At 37.6% G+C, this 21,639-nt stretch overlaps 1 protein-coding gene across 1 annotated transcript in view; it reads left to right on the forward strand.

Annotated features, from left to right (window-relative positions):
• Positions 1–7,363: 7,363 nt before the first annotated feature.
• pvalb6 (parvalbumin 6) overlaps positions 7,364–21,639 on the forward strand; it is a 44,046-nt gene continuing 29,770 nt past the window's right edge. Inside the window, exon 1 of the mRNA XM_081371985.1 lies at positions 7,364–7,563. The gene's annotated coding sequence lies outside the window, so the exon portion shown is untranslated. The remainder of the gene's footprint in view (positions 7,564–21,639) is intronic.

Here is a 21,639-nt window from a genome sequence, read left to right on the forward strand (position 1 = left end):
TATAGATAGATAGATAGATAGATAGATAGATAGATAGATAGATAGATAGATAGATAGATAGATAGATAGATAGATAGATAGATAGATAGATAGATAGATAGATAGATAGATAGATAGATAGATAGATAGATAGATATAGATAGATAGATTATAGTCTTTATTTGCAGCTTCTCAGGAGTGTGAATGTCAGTCAGACCACATGTTAAAAAGAACAAACTGAAAGAAGAAAGAGAGATCGTGTGAAGATATGACATGTTGTAGCGGAAAGGACAAACCTTTTTTTTTTTTTTTACAGATGAGCAAAACAAGCCTCTGTAGATCTCTGTAGTCTTATGATATTTAAATAATATCTGAAAAAAAAAAAATCTGTGTTTCTGTTGTTGTCTTCCATTTTATATGCAGAATAGACCTCTGGGTGGATCTCGATCAGCATATTTCTATGTATGAAGAGTATGTGCTGCACTGGTGATGAGGATGTAAGTACATATGCACACAAGTTTGCAGTAAAACAGTAGGCCAGGATATTCTGCACAACTACCTTCGGGTGGATTTATATGACGTTGAGGGCAAAAAAACAAAAAACACTGATGACACTATTATTGTCTGTCTTGGCTCTATTGCAGAGCTCTTTTATCAATTGTACAGAAAATACAGGGGAAACTGTGGAAACCATGTGTAGACTTGATGTGTAGAATTTCTGTATGTCCGGAAAATAACTGAAGTGCTGAATAGTTAACAGAAAGAAAACAGCAGAATATACAGTTTTGCTCATACACAATTAGCTAACCTGCTTTTAAGTGCAACAAAAGCACGTTTAAACATCATTTTGTGTCCATCAGACTCAGTAAAAAGCCCTGGCCACCATGAATTTATGGAAAATTACAACAGGCTAGATTGGCAACAACCCTTGATATTTTTTCCATGTAATTTGCATCACATGAGCTGTGGCCATCATTTTATGCTAAAACTAGCATGCACTGTAGCTAAATTCATCACTGAGCATTGCAAACTTTGTGACCAAAAAGGCAAGCAATATAAGTGTACAAAGTGAACAAAAAATAGGATGCCATCTGGGCATCTGGTAAACTGTGTAGTATTTGAATTGTGAATGTGCAGTATGGTGGATAATGAAATAACTGATCATTTATTTTAGTTTTGTTTATGTTTATGTTTATGTTCTCTTTTTTGTTTTGTGACTAATTGTATGTGTCTTCTGAGCAAGATTGGGGTTTGTGGGTTTGGGTTATGTTTCCGTAAGATAAAGATTTGAATGGTTAGCTGCACATTAGCTTAATGTTAGAATTAGCCACAGGAGGCTGGTCGTGTGCATCTATCTGGATTTTTTTATGTTTTGTGATGGATCGTATTCATTTACAGAGTAGTTTTATCTTCTCAGAATCGTGTATGTGAAAGTTTGCATATTCATGCTTGACTGATTTCTGGATTCCCCTATTTCTAATTTGATGTTAGTTCGACTCAGTTGAATTTCACACCTTTATGCTTTTGTTGCTTGTGTGCGTGTGTGTGTGTTTTGACAGAAAAAAAATGATCTGTATACTTCTTGGAGCATGTGTAAGATGCAAACGTTTGAGTGTACCTTTTAGAAAGTTCAATAAGTCTTTCATTCAGGTCTTGCTATGTAGGTTTTTATAACACTTGTTAGTCATTTAGGTGCTGACACTAAATGACATTTGATGCTGTGACTCAGTCAAGAAGAACATATTTAAAAGTCACATGCTCTTCTTGAGTATAAATGTCTCCTATTGGCCTTTCATTCCCTTTTTTCCCAAGATCACTCTGTAAAACTCTGTCCTGTGAGTAACTCTTTTCACCCATGCGCTTGATTCTCTCAAACAAGTCTCTAGAAGTTTTTGTGTTCTCAATACTTCAAAACTTCCTGGTGACTAGTCTCAGCGTGAACTTTAATAGCCACAATAAGGTTAGAACTTCCTCATTTTATTCTTTTCAGGACCTCTTTTTCCACTGTTAAACCTTTAGTTTGGTTTTCATATAGTTTATTTTGAGTTGTTCTAAAACCACTCTAAAACCAGACGGTGACTCATGAACAGGTAGGAAGGTTTTGTGGCCAAAAACTACTTTCACTTCAAGTTAGGTGTTTCACGGGAATTGCTTTTGGAGTGATTTTTTTTTTTTTGTGTGCGTTTTCTGTAGACACCCCACTTCTTGTGCACCTTGGTGATGAGTGACTTGAAGCTGATCAAATGCTGAATGAAAGTTTGCCCCCATAGTGCCACCTAGAGTCCTTTTCTTGACATATCCATTCATATTTTAACAGCAGATTACACAATGAAGGTGTTTTGTGTGAAAGTGTGTGTTTCTTTCTCTTATTCTTTAAAATAACTCCTAATAATGCAAGTGAACATACACACACACGCACACACACACACACACAGTTGTTTCCCAAAAGTTCCTTGATAAAAAGAAGTTCCTTAGAAGCTGCCGTTTCTATATGATGTAATACTGTTTTCTTCAGACATGAGTCTACTTCCTGTAAGCACAGATTTCCTTCTTTGTTTTTTAATTCAAGCCAAGCTGAGGCATATTACCAGGAAACTTCTTTATTACAGTATTAGCATATTTTCCTAATAAGGAGAGACGCTTTCTCATTTGGAATGGGAAACTGTCTTTAATGGGACTTTTTTTATACCTGAAAAGTTGTGTATTTGTTTTGTGTAAAGTTTTGTGCCTTAAAACTTTTTTTGTAGTCATATGCAGCACTTACAAGAGGTTCCAGAGCCATTTTAGAGCGATTAATGCTGATGGAGGTCTAATGGGGTGCAATATTGTTTTGCAGTGTGTCCTTTACTGTTCTTCAGAAGCTTAAGCCATGGGCTGTGAGATGTTGCAGCGTTAGTGTGAGTGTGATCCAGAGGGAATTATGCATCCTTTGTCCTTCATGCTAGGGCTGCACAATTTACTCTTCAGCAGGCTTAAATGGACTACAATTCCCATGGGATGTCCACAGGATACTGCATCCTCTCTATACTTTAATATTCATCCCAATATTCAATTCAACCTTCAAATTCCAAGTGTTTTGTAATGTACAGAAACATGATTGATAATCCTGAATCTCTATAACATTTGTGTGTTGTTGCCGGTGCAATACTCCCTGCCACAATTATGGTTTGTTGGGTTTTCACAAGTTCAGTTTGATGTCTTGTTTCTCTTCAGACCTCAACCTCTGGCTGATCCCAGGACTCCGGCTCACTCTACAGCACGTACGACAAAGCATGCTCTACCACCACTTAAAAAGCTGTTGAAAGCTGTTGGATGGACTAGAGGAAAAAATAAATAAAAAAATTCAAAGAAATGAAATGAAATGGAGAACAAGTTCCACAGACTGTCTTTACTCACTGGTTGAAGTCAAAAGAGTTGACCACCGTTTAATACTTCAGGGGTTTGTTCATGAAATATTCACTTAATATTCTCGTAGATTAACAGAGCACTGCATTTCATGATTTGTAAGTACAAGGTTTTCTCAGGACAGCTTTTTCCATTTAATTATTAATCATGACATCACTGGGAAAATTTCAACTGTGCACATACTGTGCTTAAAACTCAACTGAAATGAGTTGAGATTTTTGCAGAAATGATCTACATTGCAACCTTATGATCGTTCCCTGAAAGCCAGTTTCCCTGCGATTTCTCTCCGAGTGCAGTAAATGTGATCATTGTGTGTGTGTGTGTGTGTGTGTGTGTGTGTGTGTGTGTGTGTGCGTGCGTGCATGCGTGTGTGTGTGTGTGTGTGTGTGTGTGTGTGTGTGTGTGTGTGTGTGTGTGTTGAAGGCTTTAAACTGCCCTATAGTGGCGCTGGAGATGCTGATGAAGTCTTTTATGAAGAACTGGATAAGAGATGAGCTCATTATAATTTGCTCTTTTATTCCATGTCTAAATGGATTTAAGGATCAGCTTACTGCACATTAAATGAACAAATTCCCTTTTGGATCCAAAGCAAACTGAGGAAAGCAAACTGAGGTTATTCTGGTCAAGTCAAGTCATCTTCATTTATACAGCGCTTTTAACAATGTAGACTGTCTCAAAGCAGCTTTACAGAGATAAGCGTATAATTTAAGGTAACAGAGATTGTTTTGGCTTTATAGCAGAGTTAAGTTATTTCCATCTAAAGTTAGTTTTAATTGATTTGCTTCCGTCGCAATGATCATTTGTTATTAAGGGGCCGCTAAGACGACACCATTCTCTCTACACAGACTTTAAACGCGAACCTGTGAGAAACGCTGATGGCGTTCACATGCGCATTTAGAATGGGTTCTATAGTTATGTGCGTTTGAATATACGCAGGTTTGGAATTCCCTACAAGCCAAGCCTAAACAAAATACTTGTCTTTCCTTATAAATTTTGATAAGGAATTGTATTTTATTTGTTGCTTTGGGGTAGGAACGCGAGACGAATTTTGGTAAATTCGCTGGTAAATCTATCAACTCTCTCCCATGTACACTGGATCATTCACATGGAGAAAAGTGGTGTACATGCATCCCTCACACAGAGTCTATACATACAGTAGCCTACAGTATGAAACTCTTTACACAGTTTTTAGACGAGTTTGTTTCCTGTCATTTTCAGCCAGCTGAGTAATATGTGCTTGCGTACTAATTGCCAAACCAGTTTGTGTAAACAGTGAATCAGACTGTGAATTACCAAACAGCTGAGGTAAACTTTAACCCTGGTTTGAGTAATTCTGTTATGTGGCTTGTTTTAGTGCTTCTGTTGAAGGTTGATTACAGAGCAGCATGTTGCTTGATGTGATATTGAACGCCATTAGCGTTTAGCTGATCTGGGAGCTGTGTTGGCCGTCAGCCTAAAAGCGTTCTTTTTATATACACCAAAGAAACCCAGTAGCTCAGCTCAAATCTCTCAACTCAAGTATGCATGCCCTAAAACGCTGAAGAAAACAAGCAAACGTTGCCTGTGTTTGGTTGAGGCACTTGACAATCAAAGTCACTGATTATGTCAAAGTATGTCGTTGTATTCCAAGTCTCCTGAAGTCACGTACCAAGCCGAAATATCCATATTTGCTGTCAAGTTTTCCCTCTCACCATTCACACATATTCAAATTGCTTTGGATAAATGAATATGTTTTGGAAATGTTGCTTTTTTTTATTCAGGGAATAAACGTAAAATCATTGTAATGCATCGTGCATTGTATCAGGATTGATGTCAGTGAAGCCAAACAGCATTGTTGTGTTTTCATAACCAATTGTAACAGACTGAGTTAATGATACTGAAGTGCAAATGATATTAAAGTCGCCATAAAACGGAAATCCACCCTATCTATATTTTATAAATGCTTGTTATTGCATGTTATTAACGTTTTCTATCCATTCATATGTTTAATTGTTTTGACCTCATAATTTGTAATCAAAATATCTTGATTTCTCTATGGTGAGGTGATGTATGCCGGACTTCTCCAGTCATTTCATCTGCAATAACACACACCCATTTCTTAAATGGCTTACATGCTCGCATTAGGATCTGCCTTCATCCAATTAACAAGTAATGGGCAGAACCAAGTTTCCAGTTTTTTTTTTTTTTTTTTTCATAATTTGTTTCACTCGGATGTCCAAGACACAATCTGTTGCTACTTCTGTTTCATCGCAACTTTAAATTAAACAGAAAAAATTCCAGCCTGTTCCCCACACAAAGGTATCATTTTTGGGTTGCATTTAACACAGGTGCCACTCTGAGTGAAGAATGAGAGGAAAACCAGAGGTGCTGTGGCACACAGAGTAATATGACCAGATGGAGATATATGGCTCACTGGAGCATGTTTCCAGGACTGTGATGGGACAGCAACAGGCGGATGGGTTTGTGTGATGCTGAATATACATGCTTGAAGACAAATTATATTTATTTCTGTTGTGTCTGAAGCGCTATACTGTATCTCACATTCAACCTCTTGTTCATGCTTTTTTTCCCCATAAAATAATTGTGTATGTGCCTTTAGGTCATTCTATTAATTTGGACTCATGCCACTCTCTGTACCCCTCCTGGGAATTCATCCCTCGTTTTTGCTAGTCATTCTTCCCCACTCAGCAGCTTTTGGTCTTTTTGTGCATGTTCCAGTTTATTAATCCTTGTGTTTCATCTTTACCTCAAAACATAATTTTCCTCAGGGTATGCTCAGAGGCTTCTGCATTGTTCTTTCATTTCTCAGAAGATTTAATTTTCAGTTGTTCCCATTTAAGTATCAACTTTTCCTCCTAAAATGACTTAGATTACACACAAAAAATGTCAAATGAATGTGGATAGCATATAGAATAGATCATTTGGTCTTGAACGAATTGGATGAGTTCATGTTGAAATTTTGGATTTTGGAACTTGAGACATTGTTGAGATCTCCTTTGAAACGCTGTAAGAGACACATTTAATGTTGTTAAAAAATAAGTTCGTAGTTCTTCAAAAAATCATATTTGTCATAACGTTGGGGTCTAAACGACTTGGATCACATTAACTTTACATGCATGAATGAAAAACAAAATTGTTAATTTTGACTTTTTTCAAAATACAGTAAGTATTTAATGACAGAATTTTCATTTTTTCAAAAAAAGAAATTTTTTTCTTGTTTTGTTTTTAGACTGAGATAATCCTATTTTGTGTTAATTTATTTGTTTGTTCAGTTTTGAGTCATTTTATTTGTTTGTTCATTGATGCATTCATTAATTCATTTGCTTATTCATTGATGCATTCATTAATTCATTCATTCACATTCATTAATTATTTGTTAGTTTATTAACACTCATTCTGATATTTATAAATTTTCTCATTCATTTGCTATTTGTTATTATTGAATGATCAAATTATTAATCAATGCAGTCATTTAATCATTTATTTGGTTATTTGTTCATTCTGTCATTTCATTCATACATTGGTTCATTCATTCATTCATTCATGTAACAGTTCATTAATTCATCCATTTGGTCTTTAGATCCATTTGGGTGATTTATTCGTCATTTGCTCGTTCACTCATTTATTTATTAGGGAATTTGTTAATTCATTAATTTGATCATTAATCATTTGTTTGTTCAGATAATTTATCACTCTAGGTAATTTGTTCATTCGCTTATTCATTTATTAGGTCATTTATCAATTAATTAATTTGCTCATTTGTTCATTCTGGTCATTTATTTGGTCATTTGTTAATTCGGTTATTCAATGATTCAGTCATTCATTCATTCATTCACTGATTCTCACCTCTTTTCTTACGGCATCGCGCTGTCCCTCCTATCTGACTTAAGCCCCTCCTCTTCTCTCTCTCTCTCCCTCACCCACTTTCTCTTTCTCCGTCCGTTTATCTTCCTCTAACACTCTCTCTCCCCTTCATCTCACCTCCAACTAGTCAGTGTTGTCTCTCTGTCCTGCTCTGTCTCTCTCTCTCTTTTTCCCTCTCTGTCTGTCTCCTTCTCTCTCTCTCTTTGGTGTGCTCAAGCTCCAGTTTGGTTTGCTGTCTGTCTGCGTTGCCGGTCTCGTTCCTCTGCGGACCTGAACCTCCAGCTGAACCTGGGACTCCAGCTCACTCTACAGCAGGTAAGACTCCGGCATGCTTCACTACCACACAGAAAAGACTTATGGAATGACTAGAGACAGTAAAACAAGGAACTGTTGTGATGGGCTAGAGTCAGAAAGGAGAACAAGTACCACAGACAGCTTTAAAGGAAGTGAGACAGAAAGTACACTGATAACTGGAAGAAATGGGTAAATGATCAAGTATGGGGAAGATTAAAATGGTTAGGGGATGCACAAAGAGAGGGAGAGATGGTCATCTTCTATCAAAGTCAGAGTGGCTGCAACATCATCCTCATGTAATATCCCATTCACAAACCACAGCTGAGCTCTGCCAGCCCTCTGCACTGTCAGTGTGTGTGTGTGTGTGTGTGAAGGAGGGAAAGAGAGAGCTTGTACAGCATTACTGAAAATGTAATAGATCACATCTACAGAAAATGGGACTGTAAAATAAGAAAAGACTGGCAGAGAGATTTAGGAAGACACAAACTTGACGAATCGCTCATTAAAAAGCGATTTAAACCTCAACACAATGATGAAGGCAATGTGGCAGAGCATTATATCTATCTATCTATCTATCTATCTATCTATCTATCTATCTATCTATCTATCTATCTATCTATCTATCTATCTATCTATCTATCTATCTATCTATCTATCTATCTATCTATCTATCTATCTATCTATCTATCTATCTATGTCTGATGTTGGAGTGTTGTTTCTCTTAATGCGTCTATATTTATTTCATTCATAAACTCACGCTGAATCTACTATAAATTTACAGAGATAAACAAGCAAATAATATTTCTGTAATAATTATATTGTCTGAATCAATTGATTTATTTTTCTGTCTCTTTCAACTCTTTTTTTACCCTTCTCTCTCACACTAAGTTATCATTTGCATGCACACAGGGTCTTTCCATTGACGCCCTAAACCTAAGCCTTACAGAAACACTTTTAAGTCTCTTTATAATTTTATATGTGGAGGTTTCAGGTTTTACTATCATTGAGGGAACATTTAGTCACAATGTATTCAAACCCTCTACATACAGCTTTTCTTATAGTCCAGATGTTGCAATCGCACAATCTGGAGATTGAACTTGCACAGAAAGAGAGGGAGAGATTTACAAGGATGACAGAGGATGAGGAAAAGAGCTTGGCTGCATTAGTGCTGCTCCAGTCCTGGTGCAGTAACGTGTCTTTGGGTTCAAAAACTCTCTGATGCTTGCTGTCAGGGTGTGTGGGGACTGCTGGAATGGTGTTTGCGTGTTAGCTGAAAGGATGGCATAGCAAAAAGATTACATCCATTCTGCAGTGATGGCACAAAGAGTGTGTGTGTGTGTGTGTGTGTGTGTGAGAGAGAGAGAGAGAGAGAGAGAGTGAAAGAGAGAGAGAGAGAGAGAGAGAGAGAGAGAGAGAGAGAGAGAGAGAGAGAGAGAGAGAGAGAGAGAGAGAGAGAGAGAGAGAGAGAGAGAGAGAGAGAGAGAGAGAGAGAGAGAGAGAGATGCATTACTCCTGCAGTCTGCCTTTTCTGGTTAATGAACCAAATCAGTCACACACATTCAGTCTCTGGGGGGATGGAGGGGTTGGGTGCTTTGGGTTCTTGAGCCCCTGCCCTATTTCAAAATTAATCAAAAGTGCCCTTCTCAAACAAATATCAATGATAATATTGTGGTCAATAAAACAAAATGCATTACTGTATATACAAACAATAATGACTACTAAAGTAGCCTAAATTCCCATTTATTTTTACGTTTCTGACAGTCTGAGGTGTCATTGCTACAACGCGTTGTTATGGGTTGTGTCACTTGCGTCAATAAAAATTATAATAATTCATTACATTTATATAGTGCTTTTCTCAGCTCTCAAAGCGTTTTACACAGAAGGGGGAATCTCCTCAACCACCACCAATGTGCAGCATCCACCTGGATGATGCGACGGCAGCCATATTGAGCCAGAACGCCCACCACACACCTGCTTACTGGTGGAGAGGAGACAGTGATGAAACCTATCAGTATATGGGGATGATTAGGAGGCCATGATGGACAGCGGCCACTGGGCAAATTTGGCCAGGGTGCCGGGGTTATACCCCTACTCTTTCGAAAGACATCCTGGGATTTTTAATGACCACAGAGAGTCAGGGCCTCGGTTTAACGTCTCATCCAAAGGACGGTGCTCTTTTGACAGTATTGTGTCCCCGTCACTACACTGGGGCATTAGGACCCACACAGACCACAGGGTGAGCGCCCCCTACTGGCCTCACTAACACCTCTTCCAGCAGCAACCTGGTTATCCCAGGAGTCTCCCATCCGGTACTGACCAGGCTCAGCCCTGCTTAGCTTCAGTGCGCAACCAGTCTTGGGCTACAGCTGCAGTCAAGTTGCGTGTGTCTTGCTTCGGTCTTGACTGACGGGGTCAGTCTCCGTTTTCGAGGGTCTAAAACTCCGGAGTAGTGTGTGTGGTCGGTGGGCATAACCGTAGCAAAAGTTATGCGTTTTAAAATGAAAATGCACGTGTGAACGTAGGTATCCTGCTCGGGAACCGATGCTCTTGTGACAAATATGGTTCTTTTACTGAGTATATGGCTCGACGGCAGGAAAAAAATAAACCAAACAATTTTTTTGTGTGTCGATTCAATTAAAAATCCACATATCACACATTTCAAAATATTACGTAATTCATTAAAGCATGTTTGTCATGTACAATAGCCTACACCCATAGACATAATAAATACGCTATTGGCCGCTTTGGAATGTTGCTGCGATACGTCAACGTGTCTGCCATATTGCTGAGGGCAAGACTATGCTGTAAACAAATGCAAGTAAACGGGTGAGCGGCGGTTTTTCTGGATAAAAACAAAAATAACGTTTACATTTTTCAACCGATTTCAGTGGTTTGTACGTGGTGTACAAAAAGTTCCATCTCCAGTTATTTAAAATCTCGATAGTTAGACTTATATATATAAAAAAAAAATTAATAAGGAATTGTCAAAGCTCATGCATGTCATGTATTTGGCTTTTTATTCTTGGATAAGAATTGTGAAGACCCCCATACTGAGATATCATTTAATTTTCACAATAAATGAAATAACGTTTTCTTATTGTTGAAAAATAATTTTCTGTCTTCAACCCGATTTTAACTTTTCTTGTGCTTACATTTGACCGCCATTGAGAAAATGAAACAAATAAGCAAATACAAATCACACCGGCAGGCTGCATATATTAATATATAATAAGCATATAGTTTATGTATAATACTATAATAATAGCAAATACAATGTAATATCAATAGCAGAATAATAAAGACAATAATAAAAATAGTAAATTAAATAGTGACTAGTACCTACCCGAAACGAGTACTTGTCGTAGTAAAAGTTGAAGAAAATATAGATATATATTATCTATATTTAGATTTCAGGGAATTTACTTTATAATATAAAATATAATATAAGCTAAAACTATAATATAAATCATGTAAACTCATGTCTCAACTTTCACAGCTAAGTTAACTAGTGACATCGCTAACTATTTTAGTCTGACTGACTCAAATGTTCAGTATTGCTTGCGAAAGGTAATTCCCCGAGACCTGTTTTCAATTGTGCGGCGATTTGTACCAAGCAGCACACGAAGCAGGCATTTTTCTCAATTTCCGTTATGAGAGTTATGGGAAAGTTGCCCTCCGCAATATGGCGGCCCCGTTGACGTACGATCCAGCGGCCAATAGGGCGTCTATGTATTTATTATGTCCATGCCTACAACGACCAATCGTCATCTGGCACAACAAGTTCAAATTTCATTGGACAATGTGAAATGGAGCGTTAATTTTCCGGTCATTTATAAATAAATCGTTTGAAAATTACATGGACAGACGAATTTACATTTATGAAGCGATCTAAATCTGCGTCGTTGAACTAATGGATGTTAATTGACTACAAAGCACTGCACAAAACCAGCACCAAAAGTAGCATTAAAGGTAAGTATAGTAGCCTATTCAAGTCACTTGTATTTAGTTTGTTAAATGAAGCCCAGGCGCCATCTACAGGCCTATTATGTGAAGTATAGGCTGACAACAACACACGAAATGGTGACTTTATGATTTAATTTTTTTTTTAAATTGTGCAGCAATAGTATAATAGTACAGTACTACTGGTCAAAAATGTGCACACACATACTATTTAATTTTTAAAGAAGTCTCTTATGCGCATCAAGCCTGCATTTATTTGATAAAAAAAAAAAAAAAACAATTTGAAATAATGGTTTTCTATTTTAATATACTTTAAAATAGAAAACCATTACAATTTAAAATAATGGTTTTCTATTTTAATATACTTTAAAAAATATAATTTATTTCTGTGATGCAAAGCATATATATATATATATATATATATATATATATATATATATATATATATATATATATAAATATAATATATATATATCAGTGGGGATTTCTTTAAGACTGCAAGGGAAGCTCGGCTTCCCCTATAATGTCAAAAAATTAATGGTCAAATATGTACTATTGTGTTAACATTTTATTGACAAAAAAAGCATTAGAATACGTTCATCTCAAAGACGAATTCGTTCAGAATCAGTTACATATAGCAGGTCGGCTGACTCGATTTCCTTATCATACATTCCCATAGCATCACAGTGCATTTCCCTGTTGAAGCCATAGACAGTAAAAGAAATGGACACAGCGACACCATTGGATTCAACGGAGAAAAGTGAAGTCAATTAGAAGCACTCACTTCCTGATGGCTGACCGTACTGCGCAGACTCAAACTGAGCTTGACGACGTAGATGTGACATGAGCAACCCGTCTGTCTTCTAGTAGCTGTGCCAAGAGAAATCTGAATCATTCCCTTCCGAAACTTGCAGAGATGGAGAGTGTGAGTAGGAGGTGTCCATGAGCTAGGAGCAGGAGAAACTTTTGCTAAGTATTCTGATTAATTATTTTGTCATTTTGCCTCCACGTCCCCCCAATTGCCCGCGAGCTTCTCCTCCTGTCCATACGGTAATTTATCTACTGTGTGACAGAGAGTCGCGTGTTATGACGCAATCGTTAGCCTATTTTTACAAAAACTGCTTTTACGGGGCCATAACGTAAGATACAAGGTAATGGAGCCTTTTATACATTTTCGTGTTTCTTTAGAAATAAATAATGGACAAATGGAGTCTTTAAACGCCTCAGATGTAAAGTTATTCGCTGTCAAAGTAACGCCAAAATGAATGGGAGTCAATGGAATGCTAACAGCAGGTGGGGGTCCGCTAATCAATGGCGGCACCCGGGGAAGCTTCAGTGTTTTCTGAAAGATTACCCCCTTGTTTGAAGCCCAGCGTCCATTGACTTCAATGGGACTGCTTTGAACCGTTTTTTTTTTTCAGTGCTTCGAAACTAGACGGTCATTGGATAAATGCTGCGATTATGTCCTGTCCACGGACGCTCAGTGTCTCTGGGGGTGAATGAGGAGTGGGCTGGCCTGGACTCCGGGCTTCTGCGTGATGATTGGAGGTTCTGTCGAAAGGCTGCATCTCCTTTTGATTGACAGCGATTTCATACAATAAAAAGTCACTGACGCTGAAGCTATTCGAGCTCAGTCCCATCGCGGATTTTGCAAGTGAAGTCGAAAGACTAACTGCTGCAACCTATTTCTTGGTATTTGCTTGTCGAAATTGCTAGCCAGTTTTCATAATACATTTCACACAATTATACATTTATATATTTATTATTATATTATTACTTATTATATTTTTTATATTATTATTTATACCTTTATTATATAATTACATCTATACAATTATACCTAACTCTGCTGGCCATTGAGAGGACACTGGTTAAGTCACTGGAAAAGACGCCTAGTTGGTACGACAGGGTCACAGTGCATTTTCTTGAAAAGGAACATAGAGCAGAATTTACGTATAAATAAATGGACAATTTTTATGATGTAGGCCGAAAATGAGCTTCCCAGTCTCTTGCACATATTTGGCCATTTAACTCTTTTGACTAGATTAACCAGCATCCACCAGAAGTTACCAGTTTGAACTGTGTGTTTTCTTGAAGTAGTCTTTTTTTCCTGTGGTTTCTCTGGTGTTGTTTACTGTTGTCCTGATTTAAAGATGAAGTGTGTAGCCTAATTTCTGTGGCACTAGTGGCATCAAATGGAATGGTTCTGTCCCAAAGGAGCAGTCCACCTGCGAGTCCACACTATTATGACATAATGCCACATAGACTGACTAAGAATAATCTGTTATGGAGCCCACAAAGTCCTTCTGAAACCTGAAATGACAAATAAGACGCCCTATGTCTTTGTGGACTTTGTGTTCACTGCTGGTGCAGTTGTCAGAATCAATGATTGTGTTGGAACACTCTCCTCGTCTGCCATTGGTCTGCCAAACTGATAGTCCTGCCCTAAAGATGCACCATTAGTTAAGCAATGTTGAAAGAACCAGTGTTTGAACTTTTTTTGGGGAATCAATGTATAAATTACTTGCTTATACACTGAAAAAAAAAAAAAAATGGCGTAGAAACAATTTTCAATTTGAAATTGCCATCACCAGCATTTTTTATCATATTCACAAAACTTGAATGGCTCCCAGAATATTTTATTGTATTAATATGTATATTGTATTTTTGTCAAAACCTTCATCCGGATTAGATTCAGAACGATGATAAAAACATAGATAGACTAAATCGAGTCCATCAACAGCCCCAAAGCTTGCATGCACCTCTTTGTGAGTCTGACATTTTTCTCAGAAATGATCGCATTAGCTTACATGTGTGGAAACAACTTCTTCCTGTCTCTCTCTGGGCTGCGTTTAACTCCACTTTTAGACTTGTGAACTTCCCTAAGCACTTCCCCTTGAGGGAATCACCGCCACCATTTTAAAGTGCTTCGTCAAGTGGATGAGGGAAGTTTATTTGGACAGACCCCCGACCCCTCAGTTTTTATTGAGGAAAGTGAGTCTACTCAATATGCACACTTCAGGCAGATCCATAGACCACAATGCACCATGATTGTGACTTCACAGCAGGTCGCGCTTAATTAACCCCACCCCACACAACTGTAGTGTATGATATTGGAGTTATTTTGACACTTAACCGCATAATACTTGTAGCTACCTTAAGCTGACTGTAATAGTTTATTGGATTATAATTTTTGTTCTCCAACAGCCTAAGCATACATACAGGCCTATATGGTGCATAAAACTAATTCATAAGGAAAAAAAACTGTAAATAATAAATCGGCTCCATTGCGGATTCCAAGTGATCAAGGGTTTAGAGTGTTTCAAGGGTTCCGCCAGTAGTGGGCAACGTGAGCAATGACGTACATGAGTGAACGAGGTGGAGGGAAGTTAGCGAGGGAAGGGCATAAAAAATTGGGCTTCATCTGAAATCGCGTACTTATTCTGAATAAGTAATTACTCCACGACCGCTAAAAAGTATGTTCCATATAGTATAAATATGTGTAGTATAAATGTAGGCCAATTCAGACATACTACTGTTGTAATCGGAATTATTCAACCCCCTTTGCAAATAAGGTTTATTGGAAAAATTTACAGACTTTCAGCTGTTTGCAATGAACAAATCAAACAAAAGTAATCAAAATAGCTGGTTTCCCCAAATTCAACTGAAAATTATTTAACCCCTTCATGACAAGCATCTTTAGTACTTAGTAGAACACCCTTTTGCTGCCATGACCTGCTTTAACCGAGATGTATACCCAGCAAGCTTCTGACAGCGTTCCTGAGGAATCTTAGCCTATTCCTCATGAGCAATGGCCTCCAGTTCAGTAATATTCTTGGGTTTGCATGCTGGACTGGACTTCCAGGACTTCTTCTGCAACCAAGCCTTGGTGGAATTTGAGGTATGCTTGGGATCATTGTCCTGTTGGAACGTCCAATGACGCCCAAGCTTCAGCTTCCTCACTGACGGCATGACATTTTCTCCTAGGATTTCCAGATACTTCAATGAATCCATCTTGCCTTCCAAACGCTGCAGGTTTCCAGTGCCAGAGGATGCAAAGCAGCCCCAGAGCATCACCAAGCCCCCAACATGCTGAACTGTAGGCAGAGTGTTCTTTTCAGAATATGCTTCATTCTTCTTCCTCCAGACATACAGCTTATCCATAGGGTCGAAAAGTTCCAAGTTTTGTTTCATCGCTCCAGAAAAGAATCCTAAAACATCTGTGGCTTATTTGTATGATTTTGAGCAAATTGGAGCCGACTTTTCTTGTGCTTTTGGGTCAGTAGTGGTTGTACGTCTTGGAGTTCTGGCATGCGTTTAGTACACGCCTTACTGTGCAAGCTGAAACCTCAGTGCCTGTTGCCACCAAGTCTTGCTGCAGGTCTTTTGCAGTCACTCAAAGGTTTTTCTGAACCTGCCTTCTCAGAAATCTGGTTGCAGCAGTTGATAGCATCCTTTTTCTGACCCATCCAGGTAGTGTAACCACTGTTCCTTTAAAGGGATAGTTCGGCCAAAAATGATATTTAACCAAGGGCGTAACTTTGGGTCTACCATTGGGGGGGTTAAACTCGCTGCATATTTATTAATTTATTTATTGAATAATTTTCTTGTGTAAAAGGTAATTTGCCGTTCCTGTTTTAGAAATACATTGTGATACTTTTACTGATTTAGGCTACTTAACGTAAATGCAGTTGTTCACTTGACTATTTATGCCATAATGACACAGTGTTTAAGCACTAGCCAGCAGTGGCAGCTTCCAATTAATTGATTTTTTGTGTGTTCAATATCTTATAAAAAAAAAAACTAAAAAAAAAAAAAAACTTAAAGATTAATCAATTGCATCACTGTATTGGCACCTACATGCAGCAAATGTATTATGCACAATTCAACTCTCAATATTACAATATAGGGTGGCACACTGGAGTGCAGCTTGCACCTTTATTCTGAACAGATTTCACATATTGGTGGGCATCACCAAAACTCACCATCCACTAACAAAATCTTTAAGTTTATCTGTTAAAATGTATTTTATTAACATCACATTTTAAAAACTTAACATGAAATAACAGCATTAAAAACTTTCAAAGAGAGAAAATGAAAGTGCAATTATATTATCACTTTGCATGAAATAAGACTCAAAAGTAGATAAAAAAAAATTGTGTTTGCATTTAGCCTCTGATAACATCAAATTCAGAAACTGGGAAAGTGTGGACTAGTTGTGCTTTGATTCATTTTGTCACTTTGCAAACTGCAAAAATAACAAAAAAATTATAAAAAAATAAAAATAATGATAATAATCTCAAATTGAGCCGGAGGTGGTAAATTCCTAATAATTTACGTATTTTTGTTTTTAGGTATTTTAAGATAACTTACCTAAAATACGTTGCGCATACAACTAACGCGATCGTTATAAAGGTGTTTAAACAACAAAACACATCCACTTGCACATATTTGACAATCGGAATATCAGATATATCCTGCTATAGCTAACAAATTTGTGAAATTTTGAATAAAAAGAAATAAAAGCAGATCATCAGTCATTCATTCAGCGCTATTGTGGCTGCGGTGTGACAAGCAATGAATGACGCGTCTCCATGGGAACCATAAAGTGATAGCCTAGCTACTACTTTTAAACTTACGTGTAAAAAGGTTCAGCAAGGCTTACATTTAAATGTGTCTTTGTTTTGTTTTGAGTGTATGGTCAATAAATAAAGGAATTAAAAAGATGGGCACAAAACCTGTTTGTCGCGCCCCATTTGTCATGTCTCTATTCCCCCCCAGCAGTGGGCCGCGCACGCGCCCGCGCCTCACACTTTGAGAAACGCACCTCCGTTTGGTCAGGATTTTTCCTCTTTTTGGCTGGTGTCGACCATAGACTGTAAAAAATGGTGTCGACCAACAATGAAAAATCGTTGTCTGGCTGCCTTTCAGTGTCCTTTTTCATCTTTCCATCCGTTAGCATGCACCGTCAGCTTTCTCCAACCATTCATCCCAGCGACTGCGCAATATAGTGAACAAACTTGGTAGAGAAAGCGGGTTGGGTAATACCAAGTAGTCGGCGGTGCGGTGGGCGGGAAGTACATTACAGATTATTTAAAATATGATACTATCTTTCTTGCTGGCAAATGAAATAAAGAAAACGAACAAAAGTATTCATTCGGAATATTTCATATTTATTTTAATATGGGGGGGGGGGTTATATTAGCTGGATCAGATTTTTGGGGGGGTCATAACCCCCGTAACCCCCGTGCAAATTACGCGCATGTATTTAACCCATGATTTACTCACCCTCAAGTCATTCGAGATGTATATGTCAATCTTTTTTCGTGATGATATGTTCTCTTAAATTTTTGGGGCATTCTTTTGACTTGTCCATATTTCTAATATGCAGTAGAGCCCGACCGATATATCGGCAGGCCGATATTATCGGCCGATATTAGGCATTTTCAAAACTATCGGTATCGGCATTTATAACGGCCGATAAATTAATATTTCAAAAATAAAATAAAAACGGACGAAACACCCTTCAACCATGTTATGAGGGTTGCCGTTGTATAGTTTGTCCACCAGAGGGCACTCTACACCGTCCCTGTTGGCAACACTCGTGTATAACGTGCCACACATTCAGCAACCTGTTGATCCAGCCCGAGTCGGGCAGAGAGAACCGCGAGTGAGATCAGCGGTGAAGTGTGTTCATGGTAGGTTGGTAACGACTCACGAGACATACATTGCTTGAATAACAATTAAAAGAACATCCCTATCAGTTCTCTTAACTCAAATAAGGATGACAAATTTCGTGACTCATGTCCAGTTTTGCTGCGGTTAAATAAGCCGAGAGTGAAGCGGAACAACGCGACGTAGGCTATATTCACATAAAATGTTAACACTGCAGTTCACAAAAGTTCATAATGTGCATGTGCTTTAATGCTTTGTCGGTTAAACATTTAATTTTAAATGCTGATGCGCTGTTCTAACGTGTGCGTTTCTCAGCGCGTACATGTGAAGCTCACATGCACTAAAAGCCTTTCTACCAGCGCCTGGATACTGGACTAAGTTATCTTTCGAGTATTATTGTGCTAATACTGTTAAATACACACAAGATTTACATAAACAATGTCGGTTGTCCGCTTGTCAAATGCGTGTACATTAGACGTGTCGTGCTCAGCTCTTAAACAGACAGTAGCAATTGTAAACACATTGCCGCTTGTCCTTAAAGGGATAGTTCACCCAATAATAAAAATGATCTCATTATTTACAGGCACTCTAATGTTGTTCCAACTGTATTAATTTCCTTCTAATATTTTTCTAATATTAATAGTTTGAAGAATGTGGGTAACCAAACAGTAGCTGGTCCCCATTGACTTCCAAAGGAGAAAAATATACTATGGAAGTCATTGGGGTACATCAACTGTTTGGTTACCCACATTCATCCAAATAACTTATTTTCAACAGAAGAAAATTTGAATTTAAATTTGTTGTCAATTTGAATGTGAAATTGTTGTTTTTGTTCAAAGGACTAAACGTTTAGTCTTAAAAAAAATCTTAAGTTTGTATTTTTATACATTTTATTTATCAGAACTTTAATATATTTTGATGTTCCTCTGTTCTGTTGTGACAATACAAGAAACAAGTTTCTTTTTAAAATGCATTATCATATTATTTTAGTTAAAACTCATAAATAACTACAAATAACTAATGTTAGGGAAATTTGTTAATGTTTTGTTGCGCGTTTCTGAAAAAAAAAATATATATATCGTCCGATATATCGGAATATCGGATTTTAAAACCAACAAATATTTGTACCGGTATCAGCCTTCAAAGTCCTTTATCAGTCGGGCTCTAGTACCCATCAAAAGTTTGTACACACCAATTGTAAAGTGTGTCCAAACTTACTGTACTATAATACACATAAATAATATTGCTACTGTATTATAATATACACATAAATAATATCGGCCGATATATCGGTATCTGGCTTTTTTTTATCGGTATCGGCATCGGCGCCCAAAAATCCATATCGGTCGGGCTCTAATATGCAGTCCAACGTGACCCTCAACAAATCTAGCCAGTTGAGATATTTCATGTGTTCTTGCTCAAGCACGCCTAGTGCAACTAATGAAACCCTTGGTTAGTTGCCTCAGGTGTGCTCAAGAATCTCACTTGAAGAAGTAGGAGATCCGGGCAACTTTTTGCCTACTCTTTTATGAATACTGTGAATTCGGACATACTACTTTTGTCAAATACTGTTTTGCACCTACTATATAGTAGGGAAGTATGCGATTTTGGATGCAGCCTTGGTTAATGCAGACCTTCTTCTCTTGTTTTTGGATCCAGAGATGTTGTACTATTTCAGAAGATCTGAAACAGCAACCCCTACCGTATAACAGTGAAAACACGGATTGCTGGACAAACTGGGGGCAAAAGTTAAGGAGAAAATATTTAACATTTGCTATAGGAGATTAACACTAAAAATTACACACTTTCTGCTTTTTTTATGTTTATTGTGATTGTTTGTCAGACCCATTGTGTCTTTTTTGTAGTTGTGGGCCATTATCTGTGGTTGTGTGTTTGTGTTTGTTCATAAAGTTTTAGATGAACAGATAGACATCATTGAATTTGTGTGTGTGTGTGTGTGTAATTGCGTATGTGTGGATGTGAGAGTGGTCGAGATTGGACAGCTGACACTAATTGAGTATTGGCAGATAGAGAATGCAATGTTGGTGAGTGTGGGATGGTGTCTGTATGTTTTGAGTTTCTCTCCTACGTGGGCAGCTTTTAGATGAAACTCAACAGCCACCTATCTCTTGCGATCCGTTTCTGTCTATCTTTCTTTCTCTCTCTCTCTCTTTCACACACACACATCACTCAGTGAGGCTTTCTGGAGATTAATTAATTAATGCGCTCTACTGTTGTGACAGTCTTGAAATGATAGATTAATTGATTCAAGACTTTGTGAGGTCTGCGTTATTTCAGCCCCGCATTAGTGGCCTCACGTAAAACGATCAAAGCAATTACGGCCGATGTCTCATCAGAACTACGTATGCATACTAATTGAAGCTGAAGTGACTTGTGATTTGGAGGATATGGTGAAGGTATGCCGTTGTTTACTCCCATTCATGTCATTCCAAACCAGCATGAATTTTTCTCTGTAGAATCAAAAAAAGTGAATTTTTGGACAGTATCTTGGTCAGCTTTTTTTATTTATTTTTTATATACACATAATGACAGTGAATGACTAAAAATACCACCATAAAAGTTGCCCATATGACATTATATTTCCAGTCTTCAAGAGGCGAAAATTATCAGTGATAATTCAGCAAGTTGTTCAGCAAGGGTATGCAAATTCATCAAGAGTGAGTTTTACTTAAAAATAAATATTCTATTTTATATAAATGCTCTTTTTTTATAAATGAAATGGATAACAAAATTCTATATGAACCATATTTACAGCCGCATGTATTGAACAGCTGCACCTAGAGAGGACCGCCACAGCTTTCTGCTTCCAGTCACATTCACAAAGCAGGAGACTGATCTTAAGTCATAATCAAATATTTGAGCTGTCAAAGCCCCTAGATTTCGCACAAATTCAACTTTAAATTCCCTTTAACCATTTACGCTTGATCACATGCTCATTCAAGGTCAAACGGTCTGATAACTGCCTCTTCTCTTTGTGCTAAAGCAGACCACTGCAGTCAGGCCAGATTCTTGGCAGTTGTAGAAGGTTGTAGGCTGGCAGATATCCTGGGTAATACACTAGATGGATGATAGATCTCTCCATTTTCTCTTTCTCTATATTTATTTATTTATAACAAACATTTTAGAATGTATTCTAACACACCTCTCCATGACTTGAGGGTTTTTATCTTGTTTTCTCTTTAAATAAAATGCTACCATTTTCACTTTTCATTTTTTGAAAGATTTGCCTCACACATTTAGTTTCACAGCAGCAACAGCGAGCCAAAGGTTTCAACTGAGCATATGCATTTTTTATATAGGCTACATTATGTTCTTGCTCTGTCTATACAATAAATGCACGTTCTTAAATGAGCGAGGTTTTCAAGCGTAATACAGCTTCCCAGGTAATTGTATGACATGACCTATTTTAGTGGCGGCCAAATGACACTTTAAAATCAGTCA

The sequence above is a fragment of the Scardinius erythrophthalmus genome (assembly GCF_964197995.2).
Source record: "Scardinius erythrophthalmus genome assembly, chromosome: 1".
NCBI lineage: Eukaryota > Metazoa > Chordata > Actinopteri > Cypriniformes > Leuciscidae > Scardinius > Scardinius erythrophthalmus.